The 13,954-nt window shown below is 49.7% G+C and overlaps 1 pseudogene; it reads right to left on the reverse strand.

The window, feature by feature from the left end:
• Positions 1 to 9,183: 9,183 nt before the first annotated feature.
• LOC136464545 (transcription factor bHLH94-like) lies at positions 9,184 to 11,049 on the reverse strand (annotated as a pseudogene).
• Between the last annotated feature and the right edge of the window lie 2,905 nt (positions 11,050 to 13,954).

A 13,954-nucleotide genomic window follows, 5' to 3' on the forward strand; every position in this document is an offset into this window, starting at 1 on the left:
CAACTATTCCCATCCGTCCGGCCGCTTCAATGAACAACAGTTGCTCGTCTCTTTACGATCTGAATTTGCTCTCACTTTCTCGTAGTCTACTGTTGCAAGAGCCTGACGATCCACGAACTCAGAACGTGACCACGTTGTCATCTCTCTCCCTCTCCCTCTCCCTCTCACACACACAGAGACAGACATGTAAGCAGGAACTAAGGTACTATGCTTGATAAAGAAGAAGAAGTATACGGTAATGATCGGCCTGTTCGGTTGGCTAGTTCGTATCGTTGTTGGTTCGTGAAGAAGTACTGCTGGCTAGTTTGTGTGAGAGAAAAATACTGTTCCGACTAAAAATTTACGATCGTTTACGACAAGCCACAGCCAAACGAACATGCTGGATGAGTGCTTGTATAACAGAATTGTAATAAGGTTTTACAGCTTTCGTGTCCTCTCTCTATTCATCTCCATACTTATACTTGACTATGGATGCTACATGGGCCCGAACACCTTGGAATTGGCCCGAACTTGCCTCTTGGGCCTTGGAGAAGGCAGAGCACTGCCGCGGACGCTGCCTCCAGCAGGGTCATCGCGGTCAGTGGAAGCCGCGTTAGAGCCGTTGCTGACATTCCCCTCTTCTTTGTGAACCGGCATGTCCCCACGCCGAAGCCCGTGGAAATTGGCGACGAAGCTCCTCGACAGCCTCCCAAGTGGATAGCGAAGCCGGCATATGCGACCATTTGACAAGAACTTGGTGAACAGGGTGATCACCAGGTGTCCAGCGCCATTGCAAGAAACGTTCAGGAACCTGAAATGCAACAAGCTCAGATGGCAAAGAAGAACTGACAGTCTACGAACCTGGAGAGCTCTTGAGCAGCGACACATGAAAGACGGGGTGCACTATCGCTGTTGCTGGAAGGTCCAGGAGATAGGCCACAGCACCAATACACATCAGAATGTGGAAGGGCCTAAAGAACTTGAATGACAACTTGTTGTTCGATCGAGTCGCCACTGACGACTACACATACGGCTGGAGCTTCAAGAATACACAATCACCCACATTGAAAGTGCGCTCTCAACGATGCTTATCTGCCTGTTTCTTCATGCGAAGTTGAGCACGCTCTAGGTGTTGGCGGACAAGGCGTTGCATCAGGTCCCAATCAGAGAGCCACTGCTGGAGATCAGGGACAGGAGCAGCAGATGAGATGTCCAACCCCAAATGCCTTGGTTGACATCCATACAGCACCTCAAAGGGTGAGCGTCCCAGAGCCGAGTGAGTAGTTGTATTATACCAATATTCGGCGAGGGAGAGCCACTGTGACCATTGGCGAGGGCAGGCATGAACGAAGCATCGAAGATACGTCTCCATACACTGATTAACACGCTCTGTCTGCCCGTCCGTCTGTGGATGGTAGGCAGAGCTCATGTGGAGGTCAGTCCCTACCAACTTGAAAAGTAGCTGCCAGAACTTGCTAGTGAACAGCCGATCGCGATCAGAAATGATAGCCAATGGCAAACCATGCAACTTGTAAATATGATCCAGAAATGCATGAGCAATAGAGGCAGCAGAAATCGGATGGTGCAAAGCCACAAAGTGTGCAAACCTGGAAAATTTGTCCACTACCACCATGATAACATTGGCAGATCCCGAGAGAGGCAACCCTTCGATGAAATCCATGGAGATTACTTCCCAAGAAGATTTTGGTACCGATAATAGTTGTAGGAGATCGGGATAACTGTTGTGATCCGGTTTTGCGTGAGCACAAACAGAGCAAGACTGCACATATTTAAGTATGGCAGCACTCATACCAGGCCAATAGAACAGTTGGCGGATTCTGGCCAGTGTGGTAGGTGCACCTGAATGCCCTCTGACGGCACTGTCATGAAGAGCTGAAAGCACACGGGTCTGAAGATCAGTATACGAACCCAACCATACTCTGTCCTTGTACATTATAAGCCCCTGGCGCAAGCTGAATGGAGGCTTAGCTGCAGGGTCCAACGAAAGTTGAGTTAACAGAGCAGAGGCCTCATAATCTTGCTGGTACCAGTCCTGCAATGACGATTTCCAATCATGTACAGGAGATGACACTGCCAATAGATTTTCAGTAGGAGGCCGGCGGGACAAGGCATCAGCGACATTATTATCTTCACCGTGGCGGTAGATGATGCGATAGCGGAGGCCCAACAAGCAGGTGAATACCTTTTGCTGCCAAGGTGTGTGGAGCCACAACTCATTGAGATGCACAAGGCTTTGCTGGTCCATGTGGATCACAAATTCTGATTGCAATAGATAATGGCGCCAAGTGTCCACCGCCATAAGAATTACCAAGTACTCCTTCTCATAGGTGGAGAGACCCTGATTGCGAGGCCCCAAAGCTTTACTGATATAAGCTAAGGGGTGTCCGCGTTGTTGCAGCACAACACCAATTCCATAGCCAGAGGCATCAGTCTCCACCTCAAATGGAATGGAGAAATCTGTGAGAGCCAAAACCGGAGCTAATGACAGAGCAACCTTTAGCGAGCTGAAAGATGAATCATGGATAGAAGTCCAGACAAATAGATTATCTTTCTTCAGCAAGTCATTAAGGGGCTTGGCAATGACACCGAAATGGCAAACAAATTTCCTGTAGTACCCGGCAAGTCCAAGAAATCCACGAAGAGCACGAACTGTGGTTGGTGTTGGCCAGTCCTGAATCACCTGTACTTTGGGCAGGTCTGTTGCCAAACCAGCACTACTAATTACATGGCCCAAATATGAAACTGAACGTTGAGCAAACTTACACTTGGAGAGTTTGAGTTTCCATTGGTCGGCTGCAAGCCACTGGAATACCACCACAACATGTTGCACATGCTCTTCAAAAGTACGACTATATATCAGTATATCATCGAAAAAGACAATCACAAAGCGATAGAGCCCTAGAGCCAAAGTGGCATTCATGGCACCCTGAAATGTTCCTGGAGCACCGGTGAAGCCAAACGCCATCACCCTGAACTCATACTAACCCAGATGGGTTTGGAAGGCAGTCTTGTGCTCTTCACCGGCTTCAAGCAATATTTGATGAAACCCAGCACGGAGGTCTAAATTAGTAAACCAACTGGCCTGAGCGAGCTCGTCCATAAGCTCATCAAAGACTGGAACAGGGAATTTGGACTTAGCTGTAAGAGCATTAAGATGGCGGAAATCGATGCAAAACTGGTATGATCCATCTTTTTTCTTGACGAGGAGCACTGGTGAGGAAATGCACTAGTGCTTGGCTAAATAATTCCTTGGGACAACATGTCATTGACTTAGCGCTCGATCTCATCCTTTAGACCCGGTGGATAACGGTATGGCTGAATGAATACCAGACTTGCCCCGGGCAGCAGAGGGATAGAACGATTGTAGGCCCTAGAAGGTGGCAACTCCACAGGTGGGGTAACAAATCAGGGAATGCATCAATCAAGGCTTGGATTTCTTCTGGCAACGACTGCTGAGAAGATACTTCACTGGACGAATTGGACAGGTTGTAGAGTTGCAGCAGTAACGGGGATGGAGGCTCCTCATCGATGCCTTGCAGCAACACTGAGTTGCCATGATAAGGAATAAGCAACCATTTTTGGAGCCAGTGGACTTGCATGGGACTGAAGGCAGATAACCAATCCATGCCTACAATAGCATCGAAAGCTGATAGTGGAAGAATCTTGAAATCAGATGTAAATGTGCACTGGTCAATGGTCCATGGCACTTGACTTAGAACTCCTGAACTCTTAAGGAAACCTCCGCCAGCAATTTGCACCTTAGTCTGCTGCGGAATTAACTGAGCTGTGGACAGCTTAGAGGCTAAAGACTCAATGACAAAGGAAGCTGAACTACCCGAATCGACAAGTATCAAAGTAGGGATGCCAGCCACTATCCTAGAAAACCTGATAGTACGAGAAGCACTAGAACCCATAGCAGCTGCCTTTGATATTGCCACACAACACAACTGTTCTGCCATGGGTTCTTCAGTAGATACGGAGTGACAATCTTCAGAAGCATCAAAGGAATCCCATAAGGCCTCTACTGCCAGCAGCACCTCAGGCGAGCATGTGTGATCCATACTCCACTTGGCACCACACTTGTAACAAAGGCCCAGTGCACGACGATAAGCCTTGACTACCTGGAGCTTGGGATCGGTGTTGTAAGAAGAAGTAGCCGGAGCAGAAGCGGCAATGCCCGGTTTAATAGCTGGCTTCTCGGCCCTTGGCGGCAACGGCAATGGCAAGGTCGTCTTGGGGGCAGCTGAAACTTGGAAGCAGAATGCCAATCACCAGCACGGCCATGCTTGAGGGTACCGAAAGCCCCAGCTTCTTCCTGTAGTAATGCCAGAACACAAGCAGTATCGAGGTTTTTTTGGACGTTGAACCAACACGATAGCTTTAATGTCAGGAAAGAGCCCATCAATGAAACACATAGTATAATACACTAGGTTGGTGGAATTGGAATATGCAGACAGCTGATCGACCAACTCAGTGAAGCGTTTAACATAGTCAGAGACATTAGTCTGCTGTCGGATGGAAAACAGCCGGCGAATCAAGAGCTCATGTTGGTCACGATCAAAGCGATCGTGCAACAACTGACAAAATGTGGACCAAGAAGAATTGTGAAGTTGGGATTCGATGGACTAAAACCAACGAGCAGCAGGACCTTCCAGATAATGCTCGGACACACTGATCCACAAGGATTCCTCGACACCGTACATGGTGAAATACTTCTCACAGCGACGACGCCACAGTCGAGGATTATCACCGTTGAATTTTGGAAAAGACAGCTTAGGGAGACGACCAGAGGCAGAGGGGTTGTGGTGGTAATCAGGAGGTTTGTGGGGAGAAAAATTGGGCGGAAGAGTGTAGGGAGGATGAAAAACAGGTGGAGCAGACGAAGGAGGGGCGATGATCTAAGACATAGAAGGTGGAGGAGCAAAATTTGGTGAAGCTGGATGAGGTGAGGAGAAATTGGTAGGACTCATGTGGATTTGAGAAAACTGAGGATAAAGCGATGGAGAAGGGTACGGCTGATGAAAATTGGGCGGAGCGGATGCTGGAATGGAAAAATTAGGGGGCGCTGAAGCTGGAAGGGAAAAATTGATTGGAGCAGTGGATGAAGCTGTGGGCGGAGGGGGAAAATTATGTGGGCCTGTTGGTGGAGGAGGAAAATTGGGAGTGGGAAGAGGATAGGGCGGGTGAAAATTGGATGAAATTGGCCAAATCGGAGGACGAGGAGGAACGATGACCGGCGACGGATGATCTGACACCGAAACACAAACACCAGATGAAATTGGAAAGTGGGGTGCAGACGTCGTACCGTTGGCCGGGATATGGTTCTAGGTCGTGACGACCCCAGAGCCAGTACCACGTGTATTCGATGCAGTGCAGTGCCCGATGGGGCCGTCGGCGTGAGACCCGGCAGCAGGCTACGCCGACGCCGACGAAGGGAGGGCTGAAACTCGAGCTGCCGAGAAGATGAGTCGGCCAGTTGCTGGTCCCAGTTGGTGGAGATGCGCTTCACCTCGAGCCGAAGGTCGTCCACCAGCGCCTCCACCGTCGGCCTCCAGGTACCGTGATCCGTAGCCGCCACCTCCAGCACCGTGACTCGACTGTCGTGATCGTCGTTGGTGTGGGCGAGACGAAGGGACTCCAGATCGGAGCAGACGGACTCCAGGGAGGTGATGCGGGTGTCGAGGGCCGCATCCCGAGCGGCGCGGTCGCAGTCCTGGTCGGAGAAGCGGCGCTCCCACTTCTCATCTTGCTCGTCGAAACGGCGGTTGAGCACGTCGAGGACTAGCTTCAGGTTGGGATCCATAGCACCGTGGGCGCGGCGGAGCCTGGTCAAGTGCTCGTGCGGCGGCGGAGGAGTGGAGTCCAGATCGACACCCTAGTCTGATACCAATTGTAAGCAGGAACTAAGATACTATGCTTGGTAAAGAAGAAGAAGAAGTATACGGTTACGACGAGTGCTTCTATCCATCTCCATACTTATACTAGACTATGGATGCCACATGGATCCGAACACCTTGGAATTGGACCGAACTCGCCTCTTGGGCCTTGGAGAAGGCATAGCGCTGCCGCGGACGCTGCCTCCAGCAGGGTAGTGCGGTCGGTGGAAGCCGCGTCAGAGCCGTTGCTGACAAGACACAACAACAACGCTTTGCAGGAGGCACGCAGAGCAGGCATGGCCTCAACCTGAAGTCCTGAATGGTCCATGCCCCTAAAAGACTAAAACTGTTGCCGGTGTACCATGAACAAGTGCCAACTGCTGCCTTCGGTCTCCAGCCTTTTTCCAGCCAGTCCCTCCCTATTGCATTGTCGTTTCTTAATTTCTGCAATGATTTTCATAAGATGGGGCGACGCAGCAGTGCAGTGCACCGCACTAGCACAGGAATCGACTGAAGGGGCCAGCAGGGTAGCTTATCACCGGGGAAGGTAGGGGATCCCCCTGACAAGTCTTTGATGCCGCGCGCAGCGGAACAGCAGCAGCAGCAGGTGACCTGTTCGGCCTGCCTGTCGCTCGATGCATATGCACCATCCAGATAGTACAGACAGGTGATGGCACGCTAGGCTGATAGACTGCTGAGCAAAATAATACTGCATGTTTTGTAGCTGGATGATCCAAAGAGGCAAGAGGGGTATCGGGTGGTAGGTAAAACGTATTGTCTGAATTGTGCTTATCTGTGTCTGCATACGGCTAACGGATGTCTGGCGTGCCTTTCTGAACTAAATGTGTTTCCCGGCCTCAGTTTTTTTTTTATTGCTATGCAGGCTGCTTGATTTTGGAAAAAAGAAACAACCATGCCACCACTAGGATTTAGTCCGTTCCCAAATTAGCGTGTAATCATCAAGGTCCGTGCACACATATATTCAACGGATCATTGCCTCGTTTCAGAAAAGTTTAGATCACCTGAATCTTATGTCTGAAAACATTAGTTGCTATTCTACTTTGTGTACATGGAGATATCTCCATGTATGCCATAGTGGTTGAATTTTCATCTTCGTTTGGTTATCAGGAGCTGAGCCTACGTTTTCTGATACTTAACTTCTTATAAGCTCAATTATTGAGGCATACGTATCTAACAGCGAAACTTGTCCGCGGAGACACGTTTGCCACTCCGCCGTCCCTATCCAAATTTTCTATACGGTCTCTGCAGCCCCTCCGTCGATCTGATGCGGGGAATCCTTCTGATGGTAGCGCCATTGGCATGTTCCTCGATTAGAAGCTCAATGGACCACTGAAGATTAACGATTCCTTTCAGACATCCTAAATGCTCTAATCTGGCTGTCTAATCTAATCTGTGATGTTACGTATATTACAAGTATTAGTAGTTCAGTACTTCAGTTAATCCCACAATTTGGGTGTACATCCGCATGTGATTCCTCCTTGTAGCCTGCCTCTAGACCAGGGCATGTATAATGGCGTAGCCAGTTCAGGACAAGATCCAGAGGTACAGACCTTGTCTTCCTCTGCGACTTTCTTCAGGCTGCTGATCCATATAGTTAGCACCAGGGCCTAGAATTCGTGCGAGCGAATGATTCCTTGCCCCACTGGGAATATGTAGCAGGACTTTATAAGGCAAGTTGGAGTATTTCTCCACAATTAGGCAGCCTTAGTTAGGGGGGGGGGGGGGGGGGGGGGGGGGGGGGTCGCTTTACGAACGAAATTTTCAAATTTTCCTCCGAAGGCGACGCATCTTGTTGTCTGATTTTAGAAGCAGCAGAATGTGCCTTGATTGAGTGGTCCTGGAAAAGCCTAATTTCATAATCTGTGGGGGGCCTGTTAGATGACCTTTTGCGGGTTGGTTTGCGTTGGTAGTCGAGTTCTCAGTTGTCATGCTACAGCTGCATGATGTCTATGCTTGTCATTAGTCATCAGTCATCACTCTGAAGTCTTAACAGAGAGCAATAGAATATGATCAGGCTCGTAACATTTCAAGAATAGCCATGCAGTTTTATTTGTCACTCTAAACCCCAAAAGGAAATCCACTGAAAGAAAAATTCAAGGGCGACATGTATATAGTTCCACAGTTGCACTGAATCTGCATATGTGGTCCCGGTTTTGTTTGTCCAGCAAGTGTCAGGCTACAAATCGAAGGAACAGGGGGGAGGGTAGGACGTGAAGCAAAGCTACGACCTGTAGCATCGACAGCAAACACACAAAGGCTGGCATATGCATGCACGAAAGACTTTAGTGCCAGGTGCACCAGCTCGTAGGCATGCACGTCCTAGTAACATTCTTTTCAGTAGTCACAGCAGTAACCACAGTACCCTTGGTCCATTTGCTCGTTTGTTTTTACCTCCAATCTTTACACGGATTCATTGCCCCAACAAGAAGGGGGAGAAAATAACCTATAATGTCATCACACATTGCATGGACCACGCTTTCGTGATGGTTTTTAGCCATTTCGTAACTGAATCTATATAAACTTTGTTGGTACATATATATAGTAGAATTTCAACCCTTTTAATTAGGTCGTTTTCACCTCTCATGTCCATATAGTATACAAACATGGCTGTTCATACTTCATGGCACAACGCGATGATTCCGAACTGATGCTCGTAACAGTGTAACACCCAATCAGCAAAGACCCTATGCCCTAATCATTCACGTCCAACAAAAGCCACCTTGCGGCTGAGAAAAGGATTCTGATCCGATCTACAAGTTTTTGCCCCGATCAGTGCCAGCAGAATGATGTAAGCGAAGGCTCTACACATGCAGGTTCATTCACCCAACCCACTTGCACTCGAGAGCAATGAACGAGACGTGTCAGTGTGTCATGCTGTCAACGACGTTCTTCATGTGTAAACTCGATGCCTGGAGCCATCAGAACACACGCAAGATCGTTGCCACTTGCGACGATGGTAACATGAGATGATTGCATTGCAGCCGGCTAATTCTATTTCTATCACCTTGAATACGATAGGAGCTGGATAATCCATGCTAATTCTTATCTGGTTAATGCGTGCTGACTGGTCAGAGAAAGCAGTTTTCTGAAGCAAAACTCGTCAGGAAAAGCGCTGGTCCACCAGTTCATCGACGACCTCGAACAGTCGAACAGGTCACCCGTGTGCACACGCAGGCATCTCGATCGATCGGTGCTAATAATTGGCGCTGATGTGAGATGTGAATCTGAATTCTGGATACACACAAATACGTACAGTACTGCGCTGCAAAAGACTACATACGTAAGCTGGTCCAATCGATACATGTTTACTTGCACGCAAACATATGGAGTGGTAGTACTGACTGACAGTGGCGCGAATTGCCACTTGTTGCCATCCATGTACTAGGATCAAATTGATGTTACAATCATACATGACACTTGCTAAGATATACGTAGTGCTCCAGCTAAGCAGCTAATAAGTGACTGGCGGCGCACTCGTCTGAGATCTTGCTGAGTATCTCGTTCACCGCGGCGGCGATGTCGTCGACCGACGACAGCCGACACTCATCCTCCATCTGCAGCAGCAAGGAACGAGGAGAAAATGTACGTGTTACTGCTGAGCTCAGCTGGAGTCGATCGAATACCCGCGCGCCTGCGCATGCAGTGCCGGTAGTTTGTTACCTTGAGGCTGAGAGAGTAGAAGGCCAGGTGATCGGCGGTGGTGGTCACGTTGAGGTGGAGCACGGTGAGGCCAAAGCACTGCAGCGCCACCACCATCCTCAGCAGCTGCCGCGGCCGCCACGGCGCGAGCACCTTCAAGTTGGCGTGGCTCTCCGCCAGGGCCACCTCGATGTCGGCCACGCCCCGCCGCGCTCCCGCTCCCGCGCAGCCGCCGCCACTCTGATCACCGCCGGAGCCAGCACTGTCACTAGAGCCAACGACACCCATCGCGGCGGTGGAGTACTTAGGGAACGTGAAGAAGCCGGCGAACGGCGCCGCCGCCGCCGGTGGCTCGGTGCACCCCCTGGCGCCGCTTGTGCGCCTCCAGCGACTGCAGCAGCTGCTCCAGCTCCTTGACGAAGTTGATGGCACCAGCCACGATCGACGCCTGGTCACCCTGCACCCGCCGTACACCATGTTAACGCTCCGTACGTTGCAAAACGGAACATGCCATTCGGTCGCGACCAAGAGCTCGGCGCTCAAGATGGTGCGGCTTTTGATGCCTGCACGTGCAGGCAGTACACGATCGCTAGAGATTCCGTGACATACGCAACCAAAGCGGCATGGCGCGGCGAGGGCCAAGGCAGCAGCGGATGGCCAGGCCAGGGGGCAGCAAGATTTGACATCCGTTACAGTAAAAGTTGGGGGGACAGCGGCCGTTCGTGCACATGCATGGCATGGTGACATGACCTGCAAAGCTCTTGCAGGTAGGACGATACTTCCGGGGAGCGGCGGTACGATACGCTCATTGCACAGCTGGAGAGACGTGGAGGAGATTGTTGTACGCATGTACGTACCCGCTGCGTGTAGGAGGGCGGCATGGCGGAGCGGAGCACGGAGAGGTACTCGTTCATCTGCCGCCGCCGGTTGCGCTCCACGGCAATGTGGTTGCGCCGCTGGCTCTCCATCTCCTCCGTGTTCTTCACCGCCTTCGGGCGTCGCCGTCGTCTCCGCGCCGCCGCCGACGCCGCGGCAGCCTTGCCGCGCGCGGACGACGAAGCTGCGACGGCGGAGGGCACCGGCGGCGGCGGGGACACGGAGAGCTGGTGCTGCAGGTCCCAGCACTCCTCCACGGCACCACCTGGTGCAGTGGAGCACGGGCAGAGCACCGCGTCCCACTCCCACGTGGTGCCCGCACCGGCACCGGGCGGCGGCAGCGCATCGGCGGCCTCTCCTTGCAGAACCACGCCGCCCTTGTCCTCGAGCTCCTCAGTGTGGAAGCCGCAGCCCAGCGACGCCGAGCGCGCCTTGACCGTGCACGCGAGGTGCTCCTTCGGGAACACCACAGCTTCAAGCGCCATGGCCTGGCCTTCCCTTCCCTCCTTCCTAGCTACTACTACCTGCCACGACTTGGCGTCGGATTGAATTAGAGCTGCATGCTAGGCAGGCAAGAGCTGTGACTAACGCTCAGCTGGCCGGGTTGCCCTCGCCACGATGACCATGGACACGGAGGAGGAAGAGGAGTGACGAGGTGGTCCACTGGTCCCTTTAAAGCGGGTGTGGAATAACATGGACGGGCAATGGAGACAACGACCCGGTCTGACACCGTGCCACGGGGCATGGGCCATGGAACGCGAGGGCGGACGGAGTGAGCGTGAGGCGGGTCAGTGGAGGCAAACGACACATATCCGCGCATGTCCGCCCTGTCGCTCTGGAGCTACTCACGTTAAGTATGGTTGGTGGTGTACCTGACAGCAAGATTAACAAGTAATCTGTCCCTGATGTCTACTCCTTAACTACGTATTTGATGTACGGACTGGTAGTTTTCGATCGCTACCTCGATTATTTTTGCGCTAGGATTGACCAGCGCAGTCTAGCAGGATGACTCTGACGGCCTGACCATTCAGCAGATGTATTTTTTTTAAAGTTCGGTTTTCCATGACGACCCCCAACCCCCAACAATTAGGCGTGCAATGCAACCCTGCAGTCACAACTCACAAGAAACCGAACAAGGGCAGCTCGCAGCTATGGCTCGTGGCATGCCCTCGGCGGCCCGGCCCACCGATGCTGAACGAGAACGACGCATACGTTTGCACAGTCACTGATCGAGCCACAGCACTGGCGTCGCAGTCGGGAACCAGGTGTCCTGCCCCTGCAAGAGTTCCCCGATTGATGAGAAAGCCAAGTACGAGCACCTGCCATCGGCGACGAGTAACCCAAAGCTCGCAAGAAACTGACCTCACCAGGCTGCAGGGCTCGTGGCAATCCCGGTCCTAAAGGCTTTTTGCCCCGGATTTCTGGGGACGATCGGTGAGATACCATGCCGGCTTAGCTCCCAGTTAACGCTACCGAGCTCCGGTTGGACGGACGCGGACCCTCATCAACTTGGTCGAGTGCAGACACACACACTAGCTAGTCCTGTTGACTTCACTGCCCGTTGCCATCGCTGCTGTGCTGGAGCCCGGAAGGAAAGGCACCGATCGCCAGTAGTCTCCCGTCCCACGCGCTGGTCCGTCCGTTCAGCTCCGTTGAGGGTTCGGCTGGCATTAAATTGCTACTGTAGCAGCTGGAAAAACACGGTTTAGGTTGGAATTTGGCGAGAGAAAAATACTACTTCGGCAAAAAAAAAAAGTAGCAAGCTAGCCGAAGCTGACCAGCCGAACACGCTCCTGACCACTACAACAGAATAACACTTCACTACAGATCTCATCACTACCAGAATTAGGAGAACCAGCAGTGTTGATCCTTCACTATCGATTCTTTGCTCTGAAAATTAGAAATTAATTTGGGATGTGACCGAACCGGTAGTGATATAACTATCACTATCGGTTTGTGTCTCTAACCGAAAGTGGCTTGATGGTCACATATCACTGCCGGTTCAAGCCAAAAGCCGATAGTGATTGGACTCTATTATTGTCGGTTCTATCCATGAACCGACGGTGATAAGGCTACAGCACAAAAAGGCTGCAGCCATCCTCTCCTTTCTCCTCTCTTCCATCCCAAAAACAGAGGCGTGTGTTTGGGCCCTTCCCTCCATTGTTACGTCTGCTCTTCACCATAAAGCTAGCGCTTGGATTTTAAAGAACGGCTTGATCTTTTTGCTTTAAGGTTAGTAACAAACATCTACTCCTTTGATTTTGTTGCTTAATTAGCTTCGTTTTGATGGCTACATTGCTTGATTCTCATTCTAGTTCTTTCTCTATTCTAGATAGCACTTTTTTAATTGGACATTTGTGTAAGGTTTAAATTATGGTGAATCCATCATCTAAAAGGTTGGTGTCTATGAACATATTTAAATTCCTAGCTAATTATTCTATGGTGGTCAAGATTATTATTGTTATTATGTGATGCTATAATTAGTTTTTAGAAGTAGAGTAGATTCTTTTATAATTTGTTGAGAAAATTAATCTATGTGTCAGATAACAACGCATTGTTTCGAGCTACATTGCTGTTCATGATCATGTCTCTAATTTTAGACTTATTTTTAAAATTAGCGTCTCCATTTTTATGTGGCATGAAGTAGAATAATTGTTCTTTATTATTGTGCAATAATTTTTTATGGGGTTGCGTTTTTCAATTTATATGGACATTGTTTGGAGCTACATTGTTGTTCATGATCATGCATCTAATTTTAGTCTTTTTTTAAAATAAGTGTCTCCATTTTTATGTGGCATGGAGTAGAATAGTTGTCTTTATTATTGTGCAATAATTGTTTTTACTACTATTTTCAATTTACAGGGCCGGGGCTACTAATTTTAATTTTTTAATAATTAGTGTACAATAATGTTTTCCAAAAATGGTACTTTCGAGCTATAATTGTTGTTCATGAAGCTCGATTTCTTGTTAATTCTTTGTAATTACTGTCTCAATATTTTTTATGCAGAGATGGATCGAGAATGGATGCATCTGTCCTGAACGGACAAACGGTACATGTATGACGTCAGCCAGTTTATCACCGATATCAAAGCCCATACTGAGAATAGAAACCCTGTCTTCTGCCCATGCAAAGATTGCAAAAATAAAAGAAACTTTTGTCAAATTGAGTCTATACGATCGTACTTGATTACCAGGAGGGTCATGCAAACTATATGATATGGACTATGCATGGTGAGGTTGGTGTGAATATTCTGTATGAAAACGATGATGATGTGGACATGCCTAATGTAGCCATCCACGATGCTGACGAGAAACCCAGTGTCAACACAGAACCTATGGCCATAGTTAATAATGTATTTAGTAACACGCTAGCTGATGACACCGAGGATAATATCGATGGCATTTCTTAGCTGCTACGTAATATAGAGGCCGGATGTCTTAGTGAAAGACAGCTGATAAAGCTAGAGAAAATAAGACAAGATGGCAAAACACCATTGTATAAGAATTGTCCAATGAGTAAACTGGAAGCCGACATCATACTG

Source organism: Miscanthus floridulus, chromosome 7 (assembly GCF_019320115.1).
Source record: "Miscanthus floridulus cultivar M001 chromosome 7, ASM1932011v1, whole genome shotgun sequence".
NCBI lineage: Eukaryota > Viridiplantae > Streptophyta > Magnoliopsida > Poales > Poaceae > Miscanthus > Miscanthus floridulus.